The sequence below is a fragment of the Patella vulgata genome, chromosome 6, assembly GCF_932274485.2.
Source record: "Patella vulgata chromosome 6, xgPatVulg1.2, whole genome shotgun sequence".
Taxonomy (NCBI): Eukaryota; Metazoa; Mollusca; class Gastropoda; family Patellidae; genus Patella; species Patella vulgata.
The window spans coordinates 31,355,414-31,378,813 of NC_065884.2; the positions used below are offsets into that span (position 1 = coordinate 31,355,414).

General features: G+C 36.4%; 1 protein-coding gene and 1 long non-coding RNA gene across 3 annotated transcripts in view; one reads left to right on the top strand and one right to left on the bottom strand.

Moving 5' to 3' along the window:
• Positions 1-398: 398 nt before the first annotated feature.
• LOC126825457 (uncharacterized) lies at positions 399-2,796 on the top strand. Of its 2 annotated transcripts, none has more exons than XR_007681978.1 (3): positions 399-1,294; positions 1,720-1,804; positions 2,462-2,796. It is a non-coding gene; the product is annotated as an uncharacterized LOC126825457 (long non-coding RNA). The 2 variants fall into 2 exon arrangements; XR_007681979.1 differs by having other exon boundaries at positions 399-715.
• Positions 2,797-4,427: 1,631 nt separating this feature from the next.
• LOC126825426 (RING finger protein 141) overlaps positions 4,428-23,400 on the bottom strand; it is a 128,645-nt gene continuing 109,672 nt past the window's right edge. The window contains exon 7 of the mRNA XM_050555118.2: positions 4,428-4,698. The gene's annotated coding sequence lies outside the window, so the exon portion shown is untranslated. The remainder of the gene's footprint in view (positions 4,699-23,400) is intronic.

Below are 23,400 nucleotides of genomic sequence, written 5' to 3' on the forward strand. Positions count from 1 at the left end.
ACAGGATCATTTTGTTATACGAAAAACTAAGTGATGCGTTTTCCATGGCGCTCAGTATATATAAGTGTAAAACCTGGCCATTATTTAATTAATTACAGGTCTAAGTGAATCCCAGCAAGCACAAAATATTTTAAAAACGTTTTTTGTTTTTGTTTTTGTTATTTTTTTTTTGTTTCTAAAAGGTTATGTAAAAAAAAAATATTTATCAAACGTTTTTTAAATGTTTTAAGTGTATGTTTTTCAGAAGTTTTCGATAAATATTGATAAAAATGTTTAATATAATATGTTTAGATAACGTTCATAATTGATGTTTTCTTTCAAAATTTTCCATTAAAACGTAGTACCGTAAATATGATTTTTTTTTTTAACGTTTATGAAACGTTTATAAAGAACCCGCAATGAATAGGTAAAAAAAAAATTTTAAAAACATTTATTAAAGGTTTAATACACCTTTAAAACTTAATTACGTTCATAACTTAATTGCAAAATATCTATATTTAATGTACCGGTATATAAAAAAACCCAATAAAGGTCAAGATTAATTATCTTATACATATTTTATTTTAAAACACACCCAAGGTTGACAGTTGGTCCAATCAAATTTAAACATCTTTCCGCCAAAAAGGAATCCTAGCCAAACATGGCTGCTTTATTAGAGCTGTGATAAACTATTGAGTTTTATAAGTTGCTAGAAGGCGTAAAAGTTGAAAATTAGGTATGTTACGATTAATTAACATTTTGTGTCCATTTAGAAATAATTATGATATAAAAGAATTAATTGTTTCGGTAATTGTAGATTATTTTCTACTGGTAGCCGAACTTCTATTGTCATTTCATTATTGAACCCTCCTTGCAAAGTAAATTGAGTATTTTAAATATGTTTTATTACCTCTTAAATGATTTATTTTAGTTTTGAAACTTTAGTGTTTTTATTTTATAATTGTATTGCATTTTAATCATTTAGTTTTTGGTTAATTGCTATGTCTGGATTTAGAAAGAGCTATTTCAATCTATGTCTGGAATTGGAAGGGGCCATTACAATATTTATAGTATTGTATAATGGACTTTCCCAGTATCTATTATCTTTAAATGTATAGGGTTACCAATTTCATGAAGCTTTGCAGGGAGTGTTAATAGTAATGTAACGTATACAAAACTTGTGATATATTACAAATGACAAGTGATATATGCACTCGTGCTGTATGAACTATTTATATAGTCTTTAGTGAATGAAAACATTTTTGGCTACCATTCCTGGTTTTGAATGTCAAATATGATATGAAAACGAATATCGGTTTGTAATTTTTTTTAACCGTTTTTTTCCCCGGTTGTACGTGACAAGGAGTTGGGTCGCCTGTCCAACCTGGTGGGTTTTCTCCGGGTCCTCAGGTTTCGTCCCACTGCTAAAAAGACCCCCTACGCGCTAGCGAATTATTGAAATAAAATTGAACCATATGTTAGTCCCGAAATGACCTAGTTTGTGTCAAGTGGACGTTAAACCCCATTTCTCTCTCTCTTCGCGTATTTCGCCGAACATAACTGATTAGACATTACAGTAAAAACAGAAACGATTGAATGTAAATCAGTTAATATACATTCATATTACATTATTATATGCGTTGCAACCCATTTATGTCCATTTCTAGGTGTCAAGGAATGGAAAGTCAAAATTCGTGGTATTGTCAAACGCATAAACAGTATGTCTTTTTATTTTAACAGGTTGATGTCTAATTCCCTAATGGCCCAATTTAATTTAAAGGGAGGCGGTCCATAATGGACTTAGAAATTTACAAAGTTGTCCAAGGTTTGTTTTTATCATACTCAATTTACGAACATATCCTTAAATATCGGATAATCAAACATGGTATGGGCATACAGGAGTTTTTATTACTTCATCGATGAGTATTGATCTTTTTTTTTTGTAATTTACACCCAAGCCTTTCTTACACGTACAAATTCATGGAGAATATGAAAGTTATAACACAAGCGATGTCTCATATAGAATGTGTTATTGGGTCATATATAATATAATTCATATGGGGTTTAACGTCCTACTGTTCTGCTCCGACTAGGCTAATGAAGACGGGCATGAGCCATACCGCGTGCTATGATGGAAATTTTGCCCGGGCAGCGGCACTATGGCCTACTCTTATATCGAATTCCAACTGCCAAAGAGATCTTTTACTTGCACGTCAATGTGTACACGTGGCCTCGGTTTTTCATACCATCCAAACGAATTGTCCTTGTCAGGCCTACTGAACTTTCTCGGCAAATGTAGGGATCGAAAATGCGACCTCCAGACAAGCGAGCCAGCGTTTTACCCAATTAGCCACCTTTGCTCCATAATTCATGGGATGCAGAATTATCTGTTACAGCTTTAAGACGACCTTTTTGATCGGACTCAATTATATAATTTACAAAATTTGACAGAGTAAATATACAGTTTTTTTGTATTCTTCAGATAGTGTAATGATCAGTCAGCCGAGCTGCAAGGAAGCCGAGATAATAACAGCAGTTTCGGCTCATCTAAAATATGCACCCGACAGAAGAGGGACCAATTAAGTACATGTACAGTTTTAATTTGTTTATTACATGTCATATTTTATTATAATCTTTATAAGCCATTTTGAGCAGTGTTTTATATTGGTAACAGGCGCTTTATAAATAAATAAATTTTTATTATTATTACGGTACCAATTGCATTACAATTACTTTCTCATTTTTAGCAATATCATTCATTACCATTACCCATTACATTGAAAGTAAATAATTACATTTTATTACTATTTAAAGATTAGAGCTAATTTAGCATTTAATCAATCAGATTTAAAGACAATAGTTTTACCATGTCTTTAAATCTGATTGATTAAATGCTAAATTAGCACTAATCTTTAAATAGTAATAAAATGTAATAACATTAAATATGTTTCCTTGTTATATTCTTTTAAAACTCTAGTTATCACTGAATGCATAAGAGTATGGTTTTAATATATTTCTGTAAATCCTCTGTTTGATCTTTTATGAATGTATATTTAGTTAATCATGTATAGATCTATGCCTTATTTTCTTTTAAACTGGTTTCAATTATATAGTATAATGTGTATGGTTTCAGTACATCTCAACAATCCTCTGTTTGATCTTTTAATTGTATAATGAGTTAATCCTAGTATATACGATTATTTACCGTTGTTTCATCAATAGCTTGTGATAGCTACTCATGTTCACCTTCCTTGCATACCATTGGATAGTTCCCACTGATGTTTATATATATATTCATATCTTTCTCATTTTATTTATTTGTATATATATGCTTGAAAATGACTTGTGAAATCTTGTTGAAACGTTGCAGTGAAATAAACCATAGTAATTGTTATTCCATAAAAGTGTGTTTTTTGATTATGTTCCAATTACTAAATGCCATTCAAAAATGCGCCATTAAATGTAATTGAAATGTAATTGACCATTACATGATTTTCGGAATGTAATTAATTACATTTCCATTACTCATTACTTTTGAAATCTTCCATTACTCATTACATGACCATTACTTAAAATTTAATGATCAGATTCTATTACCTTTACCCATTACTGCAAAGTTATATGACTCTAGCATTAATATTGTCTGTAATATAATCGTTTGAATTGAATGTTTTGAAACTACGTATTGTCCTATTAATTGATACTGATTTTATTCAGAAAGAAGCAATTAGATTGGTTGTGATGGGACACAATAACTTTGATTCTAATTGAGTGAGAGTGTTGAAACTTCGCGTATCGTTTCACTATGTCAAAACCGTGGCCCAAATCTGTCGGGCATTTAAGCCCCCCCCCCCTTCCCCGCACACACACCTAATTTAACTTCCATCCTGCCCGGCCGCCTATTCCCGTCTTCGTTAGTCCAGTAGGGGCAGAACTGTAGGGAGTTCGGATGGGGCTTATACTGGGTTTTATACAACCTCAAAACAACAAATTCTGACGTCGTGACAACTTTTCGCCAACCACCACACAACGTTGCAAAACAACAAATTCTGACGTCGTGACAACTTTTCGTCAACCACCACACAATGTTGTGACAATGCTGCTTGAACGTCCGTACAACGTTGTCACAACTTTTCGTCAACCACCACACAACGTTGTGACAATGTTGCTTTGACGTCCGTACAACGTTGTCACAACTTTTCGTCAACCACCACACAACTTTTCGTCAACCACCACACAACGTTGTGACAATGTTGCTTTGACGTCCGTACAACGTTGTCACAACGTAAGAGTTTGTTGCAAAACAACCTACAGCTGACTTATTTCAGACGTTGTGATACAACCTCTGAAAAACGTTGTCACAACGTTCTGTGCCCGCTGGGATAGTAGAAATTAAGGATATCTTGCATGCAGCACAAACAACATACATTTACAACAAAAGCAAAATCTTCAATTATAAAATTTATTCATCCATATAACACAACACAGTTCTATGGATAACAATCACTATATTATATACACGCGACGTTTCAACAAGAATTCACTGGTCGTTATAAGGCATATAAATTATCCATGTCAATATCATTCTCCCCTTAAGTTCCTGCAGCTGTCTCCTCCTCCTCTTCCCTTTGTTTTTGTTCTTCCCCCATTCAAGCAGTTTTTTTACAACATTTTTGAAATTATTTTCCATTGCATCCTTGTGGTGAAGTTTGATCACACCTGCAATAAATGCAAAAAAATGTACTTAAAAAAACATGTTTTTCCTTCTTTATATCAAGCATGGCCTAGGGGTCTGTCAATGCAAATACCAAAGTATTAAGTCAAATAATTCTTATTTGCCAAGGCAAAATAATAGTTAAATGAAGTTATTTAAATAATGAAATCACATAAATCTTATCTAATTCAATATTATTGTAGAGAAAGTAATAAAATGTACTTATCTTTTTTATCTTTTAACTAAGTTCTGTGAAAATAATGCACAGTTGTGTACCACTGCAATGTCTTCAGTTTCTTGTTAGTACTAAATTCTATTAAGTTGTTTTACACTGAATTTTACAATTTTAAATTCAGCCAATGACCAAACAGATTTCAAGATAGTAAATGGGCTGTTAATTATGCTTTGTTGAAAGATTTACTTGGTTGACCTGCTGGCTTCAACAAATTGTATAATCTGAGTACAGAATCTGCTATAGTAATTAAAATCTAACTACTTTGTAGCATGATACCCAACACTCAGGCTGTGTTAAAATAAACTTTGTCTTTATTTCATTGACTTCTTTCAAGAATAATTTATTATTTTTGCTTTAAAGATTTACATTTACTGGCTTTTTGGGGAAGGTGGGTTGAGAGGATTCCATTCATATTATATACAGTACATTCAAAAAATATTATTTTAAGACTGTAATAAAACTAATATAGAACACAGGAAAATTCTACTGGAAACTAGATGTCATATTCTGAGCCGAAATTTATTGTGTTGATATTTTGAGGCATTTGGCCAGTTGGATGTGGGCCATCTCTGGCCCAGATATGGCAAACTTCTCGCATAATATTATTTTTTCATATGTTTTGAATATAAAACAAAAAATTTAAAACTTTTAAACAAACTGACAAGATATTCTTAGATACCAGTTACAAAAATAAGTTTAGTTCATCAGCAGTGAGCCAATAGTTGCCAAGTGTTACCCAGACTATGGCCCACATGTGGCAACATCTGGCTGGATATGGGCCACATCTAGCCAGATGCTGCCAGATGTGGGTCATAGTAGGGCCAAAGCTGAGTGGCTGTCTGGGATGCTTATAGACATGAATACAAATCCAACACAGCATGCATCTGCAAACATGAAACAAATCCAAAACGCATTTTATAGACAAAAACAGAAAACCAAAACAATAGTGCATGCAGCCAACGTAGCGGATGGAATGTTGAATACTCACCCTTTTGTACAACAGATAGTACATAGAAAAGGTGAAGTCCCTTCTGTTATGTGTTATACCAAAGATCAAATTGTTGACATGAACCACTTTTTAAAAGATAGGTTGCCAGGCAACGAAACATACGCCCACAACAGCTAAATCGTCCGGGCAGTCAACAAAAGTTGTCGCATATTTTTACTTTATTCGGTAATGAAACATTTATAATACACTAAAATCTGATTAAGAGCAACAACTCAGAAAACAGAAAACCAAAACAACAGTACATGCAGCCAACGTAGCGGATGGTTGAATACTCACCCTTTTGTACAACAGATAGTACATAGAAAAGGTGAAGTCCCTTCTGTTATGTGTTATACCAAAGATCAAATTGTTGACATGAACCACTTTTTAAAAGATAGGTTGCCAGGCAACGAAACATACGCCCACAACAGCTAAATTGTCCGGGCAGTCAACAAAAGTTGTTGCATATTTTTACTTTTTTCGGTAATAAAACATTTATAATACACTAAAATCTGATTAAGAGCAACAACTCATGAAGTAATTATCAGAAAACCATTAGAATTTGTTTGTTTTTATAAAGTTCTGCCCCTGCTAACGTTTTGTATACAAAACATTTAATATCATGGATTTAGCTGTTCAAGACATAAAAATTCATTGAAAATCAATATACTTGTTCGTCTCAAGATCTTAAACTCTATGTATCAATCTGAAGTCAATCGGATGATAACTTTAGCCTTTAGAGCGTCACAAAGTGATCAAGGGCCATAACTCTGGCAGTAGATTTTTTTGAAGTGATCAGGGGCCATAATTATTGGAAATCGCTGAAAATCAATAGGCTTCTTCGTCTCATGACCTCAAACACTGTATAAATTTAAAGTCAATCGGATATTAACTTAGGCCTCTAGAGCGTCCACAAGATTTTTCAAAGTGATCAAGGGCCATAACTTTGGCAGTAATAATCGGAAATCGTTGAAAATCAATAAGCTTCTTCGACTCATGACCTTAAACACTGTGTATAAATTTAAAGTCAGTCGGATATTGACTTTATCAATCAAACTTTAGCCTCTAGAGCGTCCACAAGCAATTGTGGACGCCGGCCGGACGAGGGCGACGACAATATACGACCACATTCTCCAATTTTGGGAATAGACCGTACTTTTAACATGGGGACATATTATGTGACCGCGATTATGTACAAGAGTGAGCGAGTTATCAGGAAAAAAACAAAAGATTTTCCCATTATGGTAGGACCTGTCTGATTTGTAATGTTTTTCAAATTATGATATTTAATTCCAATCAATAAATAGAATGAACCCATACGATCATACAGATACCACAAAAGGGTTTCTAACTTGTACGGTTGCAGAGAAATGGACGATTTTCTACAAGTCACTTTTCCAGGTTTCTGGTCTATAAAAGAGGCAATTATTATTCGATTTTCATAAAAAAAATTTCACCATGTGATGCCTTATGTCATTTATGATTTCATAGAATTAATTTAACATTTTCATTATCAACAGAAGTAATGTCATTTTGGAAAAAAATGTATTTTTAGCTTCCAAAACAAACATTTTTTTTAAGTGAGTTATATTTATTATTCTTTTAAGATTATGATATTTGACTCCAATGGACACATAGATTGAATCAATACGATCATATAGATGTCCAAAAATAGCTTGTCGAGAAATAACAATTTTGTCAGGATCACTATTAAAGATTTTTTTTCACATTCTAATTTCCCATTAGAAAGTCAGCTAACTTAGCGGTAAGTTAGTGACAAATTTTGTCAGGATCACTTTTTTGACATATGTAACACATGGTAACAAATGTATGAATGGAATTGATATTGCCGGGTTTGATTGATTCTGCGTACATTTTATAACACGTCGGCAATGTTTATGTGGAAATCTGTTTATCGGTTCCGTAAGGTGGCACCGAAAGTCACATAAGTTAAAGGGTAACGTGCCACCGGTGAAACCCGTCATTACTGCTTCGCAGTTCTAGTTCAATATTAATATTATTGCAAAATATAAGTAAATAGGACAATCTTGTGGGCAAATTCTGATATGTTAGTGAATTATAAGTAAATTAGGTGCATTCCGGTGATTTATAGTCTACCCGTCCGATTGGCTTAGAAAAATGATACGCTGCACACGGACAGACGAGCACATTTTCCGGCGAATCGATCACCGGTGTAAAATATTCAGCCGAAAATATCGAACATGCTAGTTACTTTTTGCTGCATAGAAACATTTCAATCAGGGGCGGATTGGGGCCCGGCCTCCCGTATCGGAGCGGCCCCTTTTACTGAACCCCAAATATGCGATTTGGTGGCATATATCTGATTATAATCTCTGTCAAATAATATATCTCATAAATCGATTAATTTAGGCCAAAACCCCGACCTGCAAGTAATTTACAACCATCAACCTGCGAAATTATCATATCGTCATATTATTAATTAACGTATTATCATTGTATCGTCAAGAGTCAAGAGAATTTAACTGGGACTAGTTGAGGAAATTTTGACCATTTGATTAACCAGTTAGGAATATTGAATAAGTAGGAATATTTTACCTTGACTCCAAACTTTAACATTTGACACATTACATACTGATTAATGAATTTAGTTCTCTGAAAATAACGAGTTAATAAAAATGTCAAGGAATGTTTAACACCAGCCTCAGGAAATCGTCTCGCACTCATATTCAGCCAGCAGACGAGCTATCATCAAATTTTGCTGAGGCCTTAAAATTGATTTTTTTTTTTTTAAGTTACGAACCATCGGCAGACGTTTCTGGCGTATCCCCACAAACAGGGTGCAAGTGACTTAATAATTAGTAAATTTGCGGGCGATGCAGTGTCGGGTGAATCCGATGAAATTTTCGGATGAAATTCGGAATCCCCATTGCAGGATTCCGAATTACGGCCCACACCCAGAGAGAGTGAGAGATGGGGTTTAACGTCTACTCGACACAAACTAGGTCATTTCAGGACTAACACATGGTTCAATTTTATTTCAATCAATTGCTTGCGCGTAGGGGTCTTTTTAGCAGTGGGAGGAAACCGGAGGACCCTGAGAAAACCCACCAGGTTGGACAGGCGACCCTACTCCTTGTCACGTTCAACCGGGAATCGAAACCCCACCAGTTGACTCAATGACAGACTCGTATGATACAGAGCGCGCGTGCTAACCATTCAATTCAAAAAAGTAATTGCATGTCATTAGAAAAATAGAAACAGTCCGTACATTGTTTATTCATTCTATACTTATAAAAACATGGTAATGCACGGAATTTTTCTATTTTTCTTTCATGTTCTTTTATCTAGTGAGAGTCAATTTTGTTAATGAATTGTCAGATATCCTTTCACAGTCCCATACAACAACTTTTGGTCTTCGAAGGAATTATTAGTGAGCAGAAATTCGCCCATGTATCTGTTATCACTCGTCACTTCAGCCAGTTATATAAAAGGATAACTCGTGTTTTCCTTTTGCGTTCGTCACTTCCTATTGTAAAAACATTGATTACTCATCTATCGTAGCAATGATCTCTGTGATAAAATAATATTTGGAAAGTGTTTAACCAGTTCTATCACATATTTGATAATGACTGGCACCAATATTGTCCTTTAAGAGAAACATTGAAATAAAGATTTATACAAATAACAATGCAGTCAGATCAGTACCAATCAAGTGTCAACGTCTTTACTTTATTTATGGCTTAAAGCTTATTTACTGATTCTATAAATTATATATCACAATGAAACTTTTACCCAATGAAATTTATATATTAATTTAACATCATTTGATTCGTTACAATATATTTTTATCCCTAAATTTATCTTTATAAAAGATACATTATGGGAGATTTTAATAGAGAGTTGGCCATTTTTGCTATAACAGTTCAAAAATAGATGATGAAAGAAGAATATATTCAAAATTTCAGTCAAATGACTTTATTCTGACCAAAGTGTTCACCATTGTAATTTTTGACTAAAAATAGGAGTCAACTCTCTCTTCACCATCTCCGAGAATGGCCGATCGTTTGATTGACAGGCATTAACTCCACCTACATAATCTCGATTATCAAGTAACGTTTTCAATGGCTGTGGTACCGTTAGCATACTCGGTTTGAGGCGGGGTTGCAATTCAATACATATCACATTTATTTTTAATACAAATTAAAAAAAAGACTTTCAATATATAGATAATAAGCGAAAGTTTGAAAGGAATGGACCAAATCAATGAGGCATAATTATAGCCAACTTCTTGTTAGCCTGCGTAGGCCTACATGTACTCTTGTACTGTAACTGGTAGGCCTACGTAACTCCCGAAGCACTAGCAGACAGCTGGGGTGATGTTAGCTGCGATGTTTACCAATTTCCATAATTTTCTGTAAACGCAAGTGACAAAAAAGCGTATAATACCGACATCCAAACTCTCATTTTAACCACAACTAAACATAATATCAAGGCCGTATATATCGAACTTTCAATCAAATTGACTGACATGCGCCGCCTCGCTCAACAGCGACCTCGCTTCGTACACTCTATCATTTAGCCTCGATCTAAAATATCCAGGAGTATATATGACGTCAACGTAACGGTTAATCTCCGCTTACGACGCCATTTAAAAATTTAAAGATACATTATGGGAGATTTTTATAGAGAGTTGGCCATTCTTGCTATAACAGTTCAAAAGTAGACGATGAAAGAAGAATATTTTTTTCAGACAAATTACTTTATTCTGAACAAAGTTATCATAGTTGTAATATTTGCCTAGAAATGGTAGTCAAATATATCTTCACCATGGCCGATCGTTTGATTGACAGGCGCTAACCCCACCTAACGTTTTCAATGGCTTGAGACGGTGTTGCAGTTCAATTCGTATCACATTTATTTTTACTACAAATTAAAAATAAGATTTTTATTATACAGATAAGAAGCGAAAGTTTGAAAGGAATGGACCAAATCAATAAGGCATAATTATAGCCGACTTCTTGTTAGCCTGCGTGTACTCTTGTACTGTAACGTGACTATGTGACTCTCGAAACAGACAAATAGGAAACACTACAGTGATCCAATGGGGCTGCAATTTAACTGGGGTGATGTTAGCTGCGATGTTTATCAATTTTTCTGTAAACGCAAGTGACAAAAGAGAGTATAATACCAACATCCAAACTCTCATTTTAACCATAACTGAACATAATATCAAGGCTGTATATATCGAAATTTCAATCAAATTGACTTACATGCGGCATCGCTCAACAGCGGCCTCGCTTCGTACACTCTATCATTTAGCCTCGATCTAACTGATGACGTCAACGTAACGGTTAATAATTTCCGCATGGGGCGCAATTTTTGATTTAATCAATCAGTGAAATCCTATTTAAATCCAAACTGTGGGTCTACAGAGTTGATTTCGGGCTTGTTGTTTAAATAAAGATCTAATTTATAATTTCTATAACATCTGAAGCCTAAATTAAGACTTGCAATAATCAAATTTAGCTCTTGCATAATGTATGTTTAATCAATCAATGAAATTCTGTTTAAATCCAAGTCGAATCCAAGCCATCCGTGGGTCTACAGGGTTGATTTTGTGCTTGTTGTGTAAATAAAGATCTAATTTATAATTGCTGTGACATCTGAAGCCTAAATAAAGACTTGCAATAAACAGATTTAGCTCTTGCATAATGTATGTTTAATCTGATTTGTTGAAATGATTGTCCTTTTGTCTGTATGCAAATTAGTTTGTTTAAAAGACCCCTACACAGACAGAGGGACACACAGATACAGACAGGGATACGAGATAGGCTTAAGTCATTTATTAATGTATATTTAACTGTAGGCCTATATAAAGGAATATTGAAACAGATTTCGACTTGAACTTTTAATGCACATAGTGACCCCCTTCACCAGAATACTTCTCCAGTAATGAGCTTTTTATACCCCCAGTCCTAGCTCGTCCATATGTATGAAATATATGAAATATGGACGAGCTAGGATTGGGGGTGTATATTACATATTATGTATCACCTGGGTGCGTATTCAAAAGAAGAACAGCCCCGAACCGTTGGTGATACTTGTGATCTGCATCATGATTATCCAAATGGATTTATATAGTACCATCTCTTATCTCGAAACACGGAGGGTTGAGAGATGATGGTAGCTCGATGGTAGGTAAAATTGGAGTTGTTGCTGGTTGTGTGAATGATTTTATATTATATTTGTAATATCTTCTTGTGATGTTAGCTGAAGTTTATCCATGATTTCTTTCTATATCAGTTGTCCACATTTCTTTCCAGACTTATTTTCATTGCTTACCATATAAGGCATTGCTTACTGCGATAGTAAAATGGTTGTATTTGTCACGTAGGCTAATAACCGACATGATAACACATTTTATATTGCACAAACGATTATCCCACTGTCACATGTACATGTACATGTATTCAGCAAAGTTGTTAGAAGTTTATAAAGTTCCATAAACTCTTTGACGTTTGATCCCTGTTGACGTGCATGAATTTGATCAGGAGATGAAGAGTGGAAGCGGACCGTCAGTAATGTTTCTGATTTAAGAAGATTTATTGTATCTCATTTGTCAGTGCGAGAGTAAGTAAGTAAGCAGGGGCGTACATAACGATTTTGTTTGGGGGGGGGGGGGTGTTTAGCCAAAATGCAACCGACTGATGCCCATACCCCTAGTACGAGTGACGTAGTCAGGAACCGAGCACCACAGGTGCGAGTTTTGTAGGGGCCATGTGCAGTAACGGATCTAGATGGGGTGGGGGGGTCCAAATCTAGGGCACCACCCCAGCCACAATCCCACCCCACAATGAATGTCAACAAAATACTGGCTATAACATTAAGCGTCCCAGTAGAACATAGATGGCATTGTATAATTATATAGTTGTCGATTGTTGTCTCGCTGGAAAGCAGTTTTAATTAAGTTGACATAAAGTTTATGTAAAATGTCATTGTGCCTATAACACTGAGCAACCTGAGAAAATTTTGAAAAATTGAGTCAATATCTTGGCATTTGAGGTCATTGCTGGGAGAAGTTCTTGTGGACGAGAGGACCAGAAATGTGAGTCAATTAGACAAAATCTCAAGATCTGCCCCCTGTCAATTTCGCCTGTTTTGCAAGAGTTGACAGAACTTTAGTATAGTCTGACGCCCCACGCCCCACACACCAGTGCCAGTGGTACTACTAACATAACTAGGCAGTTCAGTATAACTGTGAATATGATAGTGCTGAGACAGTATAAGACAACAGAGGAGTGGAAGAATGATGTTATAATGGAATTGAGCGCTGCAAGCGCGAAAAAATTTGAGATGTGTAACCGAGCTTTTAATTTTTGGGACTGGGCCTGACAATTTTAGTCAATGTCATGCAAATGGATCCAAATTCTCGTTAACGAGAGGATAATAAATTGGACAGAATCTTGAGGACTATCTGTCAATGTCGCCTGTTTTGTGAGAGTAGAACTAACAATTCTACAGTCTTTTGACCCACGACTCACTCACTAGTGGTACTACTAACTGGGCGATTCACTGTAACTATGAATATGATAGTGATGAGATAGTATAAGACAGAGAAGGAGTTGAAGAATGATGGCATAATGGAATTGAGCGCCGATATGTAACTGAGCTTTTAATTTTTGAGGACTGGGCCTGAGGGCACTTTACCTCAATGGGGCGCTTACTTGGTCTCTGAAATGCCCTGGACTTTGGGGAGAGAAAATGGTCAGAAAACACCCCATTAATTCATTTAGTCTGAGACCGACTGCGGTGAACACTTTTTTTTGAGACCGACTATTTTTTTGCCATCGGGTGAAAAACATTTTTTTCAAACATGATAAGTCGACAAGGTTATTTTATACTAAAGTTTTGAGTGAGAAGAGTGATGTGTGCAGTGAGCACTTATTTTGATACCGACTGCTCATATTTTACGACCGACTGCACTGATTTTGCGACCAACTAGTATTTGGGATCTATTCTGGCATTATTTGTTTACCTCATTAATTCATTAAGACCGAGATGCATAATTTTGAGACCCCCCCACACATAAATTTATGGCATAAAAACGCCCATGAGGAGCAGCATACAATTACAAAAATTACATTAATACCATACAACAAATATACATGTAACAAATAAACGAACATTATTAATACAATACAACAAATGTACATGTAACAAATAACGAACGTATTATATACTATTCAAAAAAAGTAGGGGATATTTGATTTTGGGGGCATAATACTAAAATATGCAAATGACTACGAAAAAAGTCACTATAGAACCTAACAGAAGCAACATTTCCAGTTACATGTGACGCCCAAACGCACCAATAGCTACCGCATGGAATGCAGGTGATGCTTGGGATCATCATGGGGGTCCAACCCAAGATTTGCACGACTCTGACTTTGAATGTTACAGTCATTGTGGCATTGAATTCCAGGGTGGAAACATCAGTTTAATTACCCAAAATGAAAGGTTACGTGCCCTTGGCATGCTACAGATCGGCACAACACAGGCGGTTGTGGCGCGGACGATGAATGTTTCTCAGTCTGTCATAAGCAGGCTATGGTCCAGATACCGTGATACACAATCTGTACAGGACAGACCACGCTCAGGTCGACCAAGGGCGACAACTCAAGCCCAGGATCGATTTATCCGTACCTTGGCCTTGAGAAATCGTGTCATCACAACAAATCAGATCAGCGCTCGTCTTTAAACAGACACTGGTGTGAGAGTGAGTGGCCAGACGATTCGGAATCGACTGCATAGGGGTCACCTTCGCGCCTGACGTCCTCGCGTGATTCCTTGTTTGAGAGATCATCACATTCAGACAAGACGTCGTTGGTGTAGGGATCGTCAACACTGGGATAATCGACGCTGGAGCAATGTGATGTTTTCAGATGAGTCAAGGTTCACTGTTGATTTTTTGGACAGACGTAGGAGGGTGTGGCGTCGTCGAAACGAGCGCTTCCAAGACGTTAACGTCATCAGACATGATCGATTTGGGGGTGGTTCTGTTATGGTGTGGGGAGGCATCACTGTTGCTGGAAGAACGGCTTACATGTTGTTGCAGGGCGTGTTACAGGCCAGTACTACCGAGACAACATCTTGGCAGTTCATGTTGTGCCGTTCGCACGACGTCATGGCCGCCGTTTCATCTTCCAGGATGACAACGCAAGATGTCACAGGGCCAGGATCGTTACAGGTTACCTCCAACAACAGAACATCACCACATTACCTTGGCCAGCACTGAGTCCCGACCTCTCCCCCATCGAGCATGTCTGGGACATGCTTGGACAGAGGTTACGTCAACGTCAACAACGTCCTGCCAATGTCCAAGAACTTGCTGCTGCGTTGCAACAGGAATGGGACAATCTGGACTAAAATGACCTTAGACGTCTCATTAGGAGTATGCCACGTCGGATCAATGCTTGTTTGGCAAACAGAGGAGGATTTACCCGTTAATGACTTGGTTGTGATGCTGTGGTAACTTTGCTGTTTGACCCCGGGTATCATTTTACCCTTATAATGGTCAGTCTGTGCCTTACTTAGTCTAACGATCATTTGGAATAAATCGATGAATGTGAACTTCATTTCATTTTGTCATTTGTTTCTTCGTCAGTTTCATTAGGTGACTTTAATAACACTTAAAAATCAAATATCCCCTACTTTTTTTGAATAGTATATATAAAAGCTAGAAATCAATTAAATAGCAAGAGAAGAACTATTATTAAATTCGATCAAGAAAGGAAGGTTGGAAGCGGATCGTCAATTAAATTATAAAAGATAGGTTGCCAGGCAACGAAACATACTACCATAGCAGCTAAATCGTCCGGACAGTCAACAAGAGTTGTCGCATATTTTTACTTTTTTCGGTAATGAAACATTTATAATACACTAAAATCTGATTAAGAGTAACTAGAATTTGTTTGGTTTTTATGAAGTTCTGTCCATGCTACGTTTAGTATACGAAACATTTAATATCATGGATTTAGCTGTTCACGTTATCAAAATTCATTGAAAATCAATATACTTGTTCGTCTCAAGACCTTAAACTCTGTGTATCAATTTGAAGTCAATCAGATGATAACTTTAGCCTTTAGATCGTCACAAAGTGATCAAGGGCCATAACTCTGGCAGTAATTATCGGAAATCGCTGAAAATCAATAGGCTTCTTCGTCTCATGACCTTAAACACTGTATAAATTTAAAGTCAATCGGATATTTACTTAGGCCTCTAGAGTGTCCACAAGATTTTTCAAAGTGATCAAGGGCCATAACTTTGGCAGTAATAATCGGAAATTGCTTAATGACCTTAAACACTGTGTATAAATTTAAAGTCAATCGGATATTAACTTTGACTTCTAGAGCGTCCACAAGATTTTTTGAAGTGATCAAGGGTCATAACTCTGACAGTAATTATCGGAAATTGCTGAAAATCAATAGGATCTTTCGTCTCATGACCTTAAGCAATGTGTATAAATTTAAAGTCAATCGGATATTAACTTTGACCTCTAGAGCGTCCACAAGATTTTTTGAAGTGATCAAGGGTCATAACTCTGACAGTAATTATCGGAAAGTGCTGAAAATCAATAGGATTCTTCGTCTCATGACCTTAAGCAATGTGTATAAATTTAAAGTCAATCGGATATTAACTTTGAGCTCTAGAGCATCCGCAAGATTTTTTTGAAGTGATCAAGGGTCATAACTCTGACAGTAATTATCGGAAATTGCTGAAAATCAATAGGATTCTTCGTCTCATGACCTTTAACAATGTGTATAAATTTAAAGTCAATCGGATATTAACTTTGAGCTCTAGAGCGTCCACAAGATTTTTTTAAGTGATCAGGGGCCATAATTATTGGAAATCGCTGAAAATCAATAGGCTTCTTCGTCTCATGACCATAAACACTGTGTATAAAATTAAAGTCAATCGGATATCAACTTTAGCCTCTATTTTAGAGCGTCCACAAGATTTTTTGAAGTGTTCAAGGGCCATAACTCTGCCAGTAATTATTAGAAAACGCTGAAAATCAATAGGCTTCTTCGTCTCATGACCTTAAACACTGTATGAATTTAAAGTCAATCGGGTATTAACTTTAGCCCCTAGAGCGACAACAACACAAGCAATTGTGGACGACGGACAGACGCACGGACAGACTGACACACAGGGGTGATGGCAATCAATCTGATTAAAATACAGATGTATATTTCGTTTTTTTTATACTTTCGATGGCCTACACTACATGAAGATCTGACAAGTTATAGCGATAGGTCACGTCAGGGGTCAAAGGACCGACTTATGACCATATGACGTCAGATATTTGATTAATCAGCATTGATGTTACTAGGGGATTACCCACAGTTCCGTGAAAGACACGTCTAAAGCTCGCCGTAACAGACCGTTTCATTGGCTTTTCCCTGACACCATTCAGAACACAAGTTGAATAACAACAGATCCAAGTGTAGTAAACACAAGTTAAACGAAATTTTGAACTATAAAAACGAAACGAAATAGGATCTGTGTTTTAACCAGATTTGATGGCAATGTACGTCCACATTTCCATGTGGGTATATATAAAAAACCTACCTGTTAAAAAACAAACCAAAACTGCTTCAATCCTGTTAAGAAAGTTTTATTTCCTTTGTTCTTTACAGCCAGTTGTTTCAATTCAACAATTTCAAGGAAATGCCGATAAAATTTCTAAAATCAATATTTCTTAAATTTTGATTTTTCGACTGATAATAAGGCAGTGTGAAGTTAAATCAAGTTTCGTTATTCTTTATTGAAACAGAAAGTGTTTCGTTATTCGGGATTAATATTTTGAAAAACGAATAACGAGACAGAATGTGTTTTGTTATTGTCCCCTGCGTTTCGAAGAAAGCAGGGGACTATTAAAATGGGTTCGTCCGTCTGTTTGTCTGTCCGTCCATCCGTCCGTCACACTTTTTTGGGCACAGTAACTCTCTTTCTAATTGAGCTAGAATGTTCAAACTTGGTGTAGGTTTTTATTAGGTCAATGCATTGATGGAGTTCGAAGATGAGCATTTTCTGCTTAGGGTAAGCAGAGATAAGCAATTTGATTGGTTGATGCTTTGGGACACAATAACTTAGTTCTAATTAAGTGAGAGTGATGAAACTTGGTGTATAGTTTCATTACATCAATACCTTGACTAAGTTCGTTAATGAACATTTTCTGCTCAGGGTAAGCAGAGTGATAAGCAATTTGATCGGTCGAGACTTTGAAACACAATAACTCTCATTCTTATTAAACATTCTTATTAAGCTAGAATGTTCAAACTTGGCATAGTAGTCTGCCGGATAAACACAGATTTATGTGGTTTTCTGGAAAAAAAAGTCCCATCAAAGCAAACTTGGTCTCAAATGAAAGGTGGGGTTCGTAGGTACTCCAGAAAAAAATGACCCATCTTGATCGCTTGGGAAAACTTTTTGGGGCGAGGTCAAAGGTCAAGGTCGACCAATCAGAAAAATAACCAAGTCAATATCTCAAAAATTATCAAAATTTCTACTATGTTAGATGAGTTGACAGCGGTGCCCGATACTCTGAACCTTGATTCTTAAGTTGCGGGTCCCCTTCCAATGAGGGTGGGGGGGTCTGACAAAATGTCGAAATTTCAAGTTTAATTCGACTTTTTGTACAACAATCAACTTTTGTGCATAAGTCGACCGGGTCATTCATTGTATAGACCTCTAAAGAAACGGGTATCGATTATCAGGTCACCGAACGAAAAAATTTACCTGAAATCTTAAAAGGGTTACGTGTCCGGATAAGCAGTTTTGACGTTCACGTCCAAACGACTCAATATTTTGAGTTGAAATTTTGAGACAAGGCAAATATACCATTCCTCTGTATTTTTCCGCTTAAATTTCATACATACTCAGAATTTTATTTTTGAGACTCTGTTTAAATCGGGATAGTCCCTTTTAAGAAGACCCACGACCCTTCCTTCCTCCTTTAAGAACACCCCATTCTCCCCCCCCCCCCACTTAGAGATAAGTTAATTCGAAATTCGTGTGCAACATTAATTTTTTCGTTAAAAGTTTCACTATTGGTTCACTAGAACATAACACTAACTTAAGAACGCGAAATCCCCTTCTATCTCGGGATGGTTGGCAGGGTGAAATGGCCAAAACTGATGATTTAAGTCAACTTCAGCCTACAAATATCATCCTTCCTGCCTATGTAAACTTACCTCAATTTACGTAGATCCCCGACCCATTCTTCACCCCTTAAAAACGTCCCCTTTAGCTCCATCAGAGATGGGTTAATTCAACTTCCGCGTTCAATATTAAAGCAGCTAAGTCTCTAACTCAGTATCATCCAAAGTCTTACACGTTGAAAATACAAATTATTTGTCAATTGAAATCAACATTGATGTTATTTTAGACAAAATAAACATTTTACCATTGGTACACGAATCGTGTACCATAGTGCGTTTTAGCGTGATTTGCAACAAGTGACCAGAAAGAACGAGGCTAGACATATTCAACTGGAGAGCCTGCTCAATAGACTGGAATAACCAGACGCTAGAAATTGCTATAGGGTTGAGACACATGTCGTATTTAGCTGGACATAACTGATTTGTCAAAACGGAAACAAGAGAATGTAAATCAGTTTATATACAATCAGATTACATTATTATATGTGTTTTGACCCATTTGGTTCAATTTCTAGGTCCCAAATATTAGCGATTTAGCCCCTTTTTAAGTTCACTATTAGTCTACAGGTTAATACAGGTTTTATATAGCTCGGCTCTTGGAGAAGGGGGCTGATTTAGTTGTTGACCCTAAAAGCTCCTGACATCCAATGAATTGTCCTTGTACGGTGTTGTCAAACTACTCACTAATGTGCCAAGAGAAGAAGCCTTGATTTCAGAGTTCTTGAAACACGTATTCGACAACTTTCTACACCACTGGATACATCACTACAAGTTGATACCATTTGCCATTATTCCTTTGATCAAGCAATGCCTAGAATCCATATATTTCACATGGGGAAAAAACTATTATGAACAGATCCATGGTTTACCAATGGGAAATCCTTTATCCCCGCTGTTTTCCGAAATTTACATGTCACCATAAGAAGGCACTATAAGCGCTCCTTTTCTACCTATTTTCTGGTTCAGAAAGATGGATAACACCTTTGTCATGTTACAAAAAGAAGATGATACTGTCATCCCCCTGAATCACTTGAACAACCAACATTCAAGAATGAAGTTCACAATGGAGAATGAAACCAACAGCAGCCTCCCATTTCTTAATGTAATGGTAAGAAGAGATAACTCCAATGTCACCACCACCTCTGTGTACAGAAAACCAACACACATCGACCAATATATCTACTACAAATCTAATCACCCAAATGCATAAAAAGCAGGCATTATCACCACGTTTACTAAAAGAGCCAACACCATTTGTGACCCCTCAACCTGCAGCTGTAATACAACACCTAAAAGACGTCTTCATCGAAGACAACAACTACTTAGAACATATGGTAAACAAGTTCACCAACCCACATTATCCAACCTATCAAACCTTGATAAACCCAAAAAGTCATACACCCCAAACCAATTTAGAAGGTTATTTAAAACAGAAGCAGGCATAGAAACCACATTCCCCAAAGGCACAACAAATAAGGAGTTAGCAAATGCTAATGTAAAGTCAAACCTTACAAAGCCTACCTTCCCGAAAGGCTGTGTCTACCAAATTAACTGTAGATGTGGAGAATATTACATTGGTGAATTCAAACGACCCTAGACCTCCGAAGTAAGGAGCATGTGTCCAAAACCCCCACAAATATCTTTCCTAGCTCCCTTACTATAATCTTTCATAATGCTACCTTAAATTTTGTTCAAAATAAAATAGAATTGAGTTAAACATTTCGTCGTCGACATTGGTAATTTTTTTCTATGGGCACTGGCATTTAAGTCCATTAGTACAGACTACTTTATTCGACTCCACGATATAGAGTTCCTATATCTTGATAAAATTAATATAGAGTTCCTATATCTTGATAAAATTAATATAGAGTTCCTATATCTTGATAATATTAATACATTTATAGGGTCTAACATTGATAGTTTTTGAGATATTGACCGCTGTTTTCTGATTGGTAGACCTTGATCTTTGACCCCACCCCAAAAATTTTCCCCAAGCGATCATGATGGGTCATTTTTTTCTGGAGTACCTACGGACCCCACCTTTCATTTGAGACCAAATTTGCTTTGATGTGACTTTTTTCCAGGAAATAATCTAAATCCGGCAGACTATAGGTGTTTATTAGGTGAATGTCTTGATGCAATTCGAAGATGAGAATTTTCTGCTTAGGGTAAGCAGAGATAAGCAATTTGATTGGTTGATGCTTTGGGACACGATAACTTTAATTAGTTCTAATTAAGTGAGAGTGAGGACACTTGGTGTATAGTTTTATTACATCAATAACTTGACTAAGTTCGATAATGAACATTTTCTGCTGAGGGTAAGCAGAGCGATAAGCAATTTGATTGGTTGAGACTTTGGAACACAATAACTCTCAATCTAATTGAGCTAGAATGTTCAAACTTTGCATAGGTGTTTATTAGGTGAATGCCTTAATGGAGGTCGAAGATGAGAATTTTCTGCTTAGGATAAGCAGAGATACGCAATTTGATTGGTTGATGCTTTGGGGCAAAATAACTTTGGTTATAATGAAGTGAAAGTGATGAAACTCCGAATATAGATTCATTATATCATTACCTTGACTAAGTTTAATGGTGAGAATTTTTTGCTTAGGCTAAGGAGCGATAAGCAATTTGATTGTTCAAGACTTTGGAACATAACAACTCTGCTTTTAATTGAGGTAGAATGTTTAAATTGATGTAACAATGTTCATTAGGTGAATGTTTTGACTGAGTTCAATGATTAACATTTTGAGCTGAAGCTGAGCAGAGCTAATCAATTTCATGAGTTGATGCTTTGGGACAAGATAATCTTGATTCTATCTGATAGAGAGTGATAAAATGATAATCAGGTTAGTTGCTTGATACTTTTGGCCGCAAGTACCCCTTTCTCCAGGTTGTTGCACGCAAGTAACTATTCTATTAAAAACAAAAAGGCTTCAATTTAACATAGAAGTGGGTAGAAGTGAGACTTATACTCTTTCCTTGTGCCCCTTATCCATCAAATGATTCACTGCTATGGCCAGTTGAAATACGCGGTTGCCATGCAAGGTGAGTTAGGGTAAGGGCTAGATCTTTGGTTAGGGTTTGCGCTAGCCCAGTTTACATCTCGTGACATTGGCGAATTTGCAGGTGGCCTTAATATTTAGATCTAAACTGAATATTATATGCTTTTAGGGGAGCGGCCATTTTGTCAGGCCGTTCGGTCTCATTTTCAGGAAATGTGAACTCAACCGTAATTATGGTGTAACGGTGATATATTCGAATGCCTTTTAAATCGGATAAAAATTGTAACCTCTAGAGGGACCACAAGTTAAAAACGCGATTTTTCGTACAATCAGGGGCTATAATCCAGAAAGTTACAATCAGATATGTGCGAATATGCGAAAGGTCCGATACATGCCAATATCAAAAGGAACCGAGATGTTTGGGAGATAGACCTATATTTCAAGTTTCATAAAAATTGGATGAAAATTGTGACCTCTAGAGTGTCCATAAGCTAAAAATGTCATTTTTCGTACAACCAGAGGTCATAATCCATGACGTTTCGGTCCAATACATGCCAATTTCAAAAGAAACTGAGATCTTTGGGAGATAGACCTATATTTCAAGTCTCGTCAATTTGAGATAAAAAAATTTGACCTGCTATAATTGAATGTTTTTTTACAATCAAATAAAAACTTCTACTGGGTCCACGGTTCCTAAAATCAGGGGCCATAATCCAGGAAGTGACCGTCCTATATACGCCAATATCAAAAGGAACGGAGATCTTTCGGTAATAAACGTACATTGTAAGTTTCATCATGCATTATGCATATATTTGTCAAGTTCAGCATCACAGGATTAAACCACCATATATTGTGTTTTTATGGTAAAGCCCTGTTTATACAGAGTGTGAACTCGAACGCGTCCATCGCGAACCCGAACGCGACTTTTGAGCAGTTTCACTGTTAAAATAGGGCGCGAACCCAAACATGGAAAACCGTCGACGGCTTGTCTTTTTCCAGATGTGAGAGATAAATCTTGTCATTTGCTATCATGGCTCAGGTGGAATCAGACACAGACGAGATCTTGGCACTGTATTTGTACATAAAACAACGAGAAAGAGGCTAATATCAGTGCATGAAATTTTACAGAGAAGAATCACATTCCTTTCGATCATTTCTTCGGTCTTGTCCATTCTGCTTTTAGGGAGTTGGATGGACGAATGGTTAGCACGCACGCGCTGTATCATGAGGCCTGTCATTGAGTCAACTGGAGTGGTTTCGAATCCCCGGTTGTA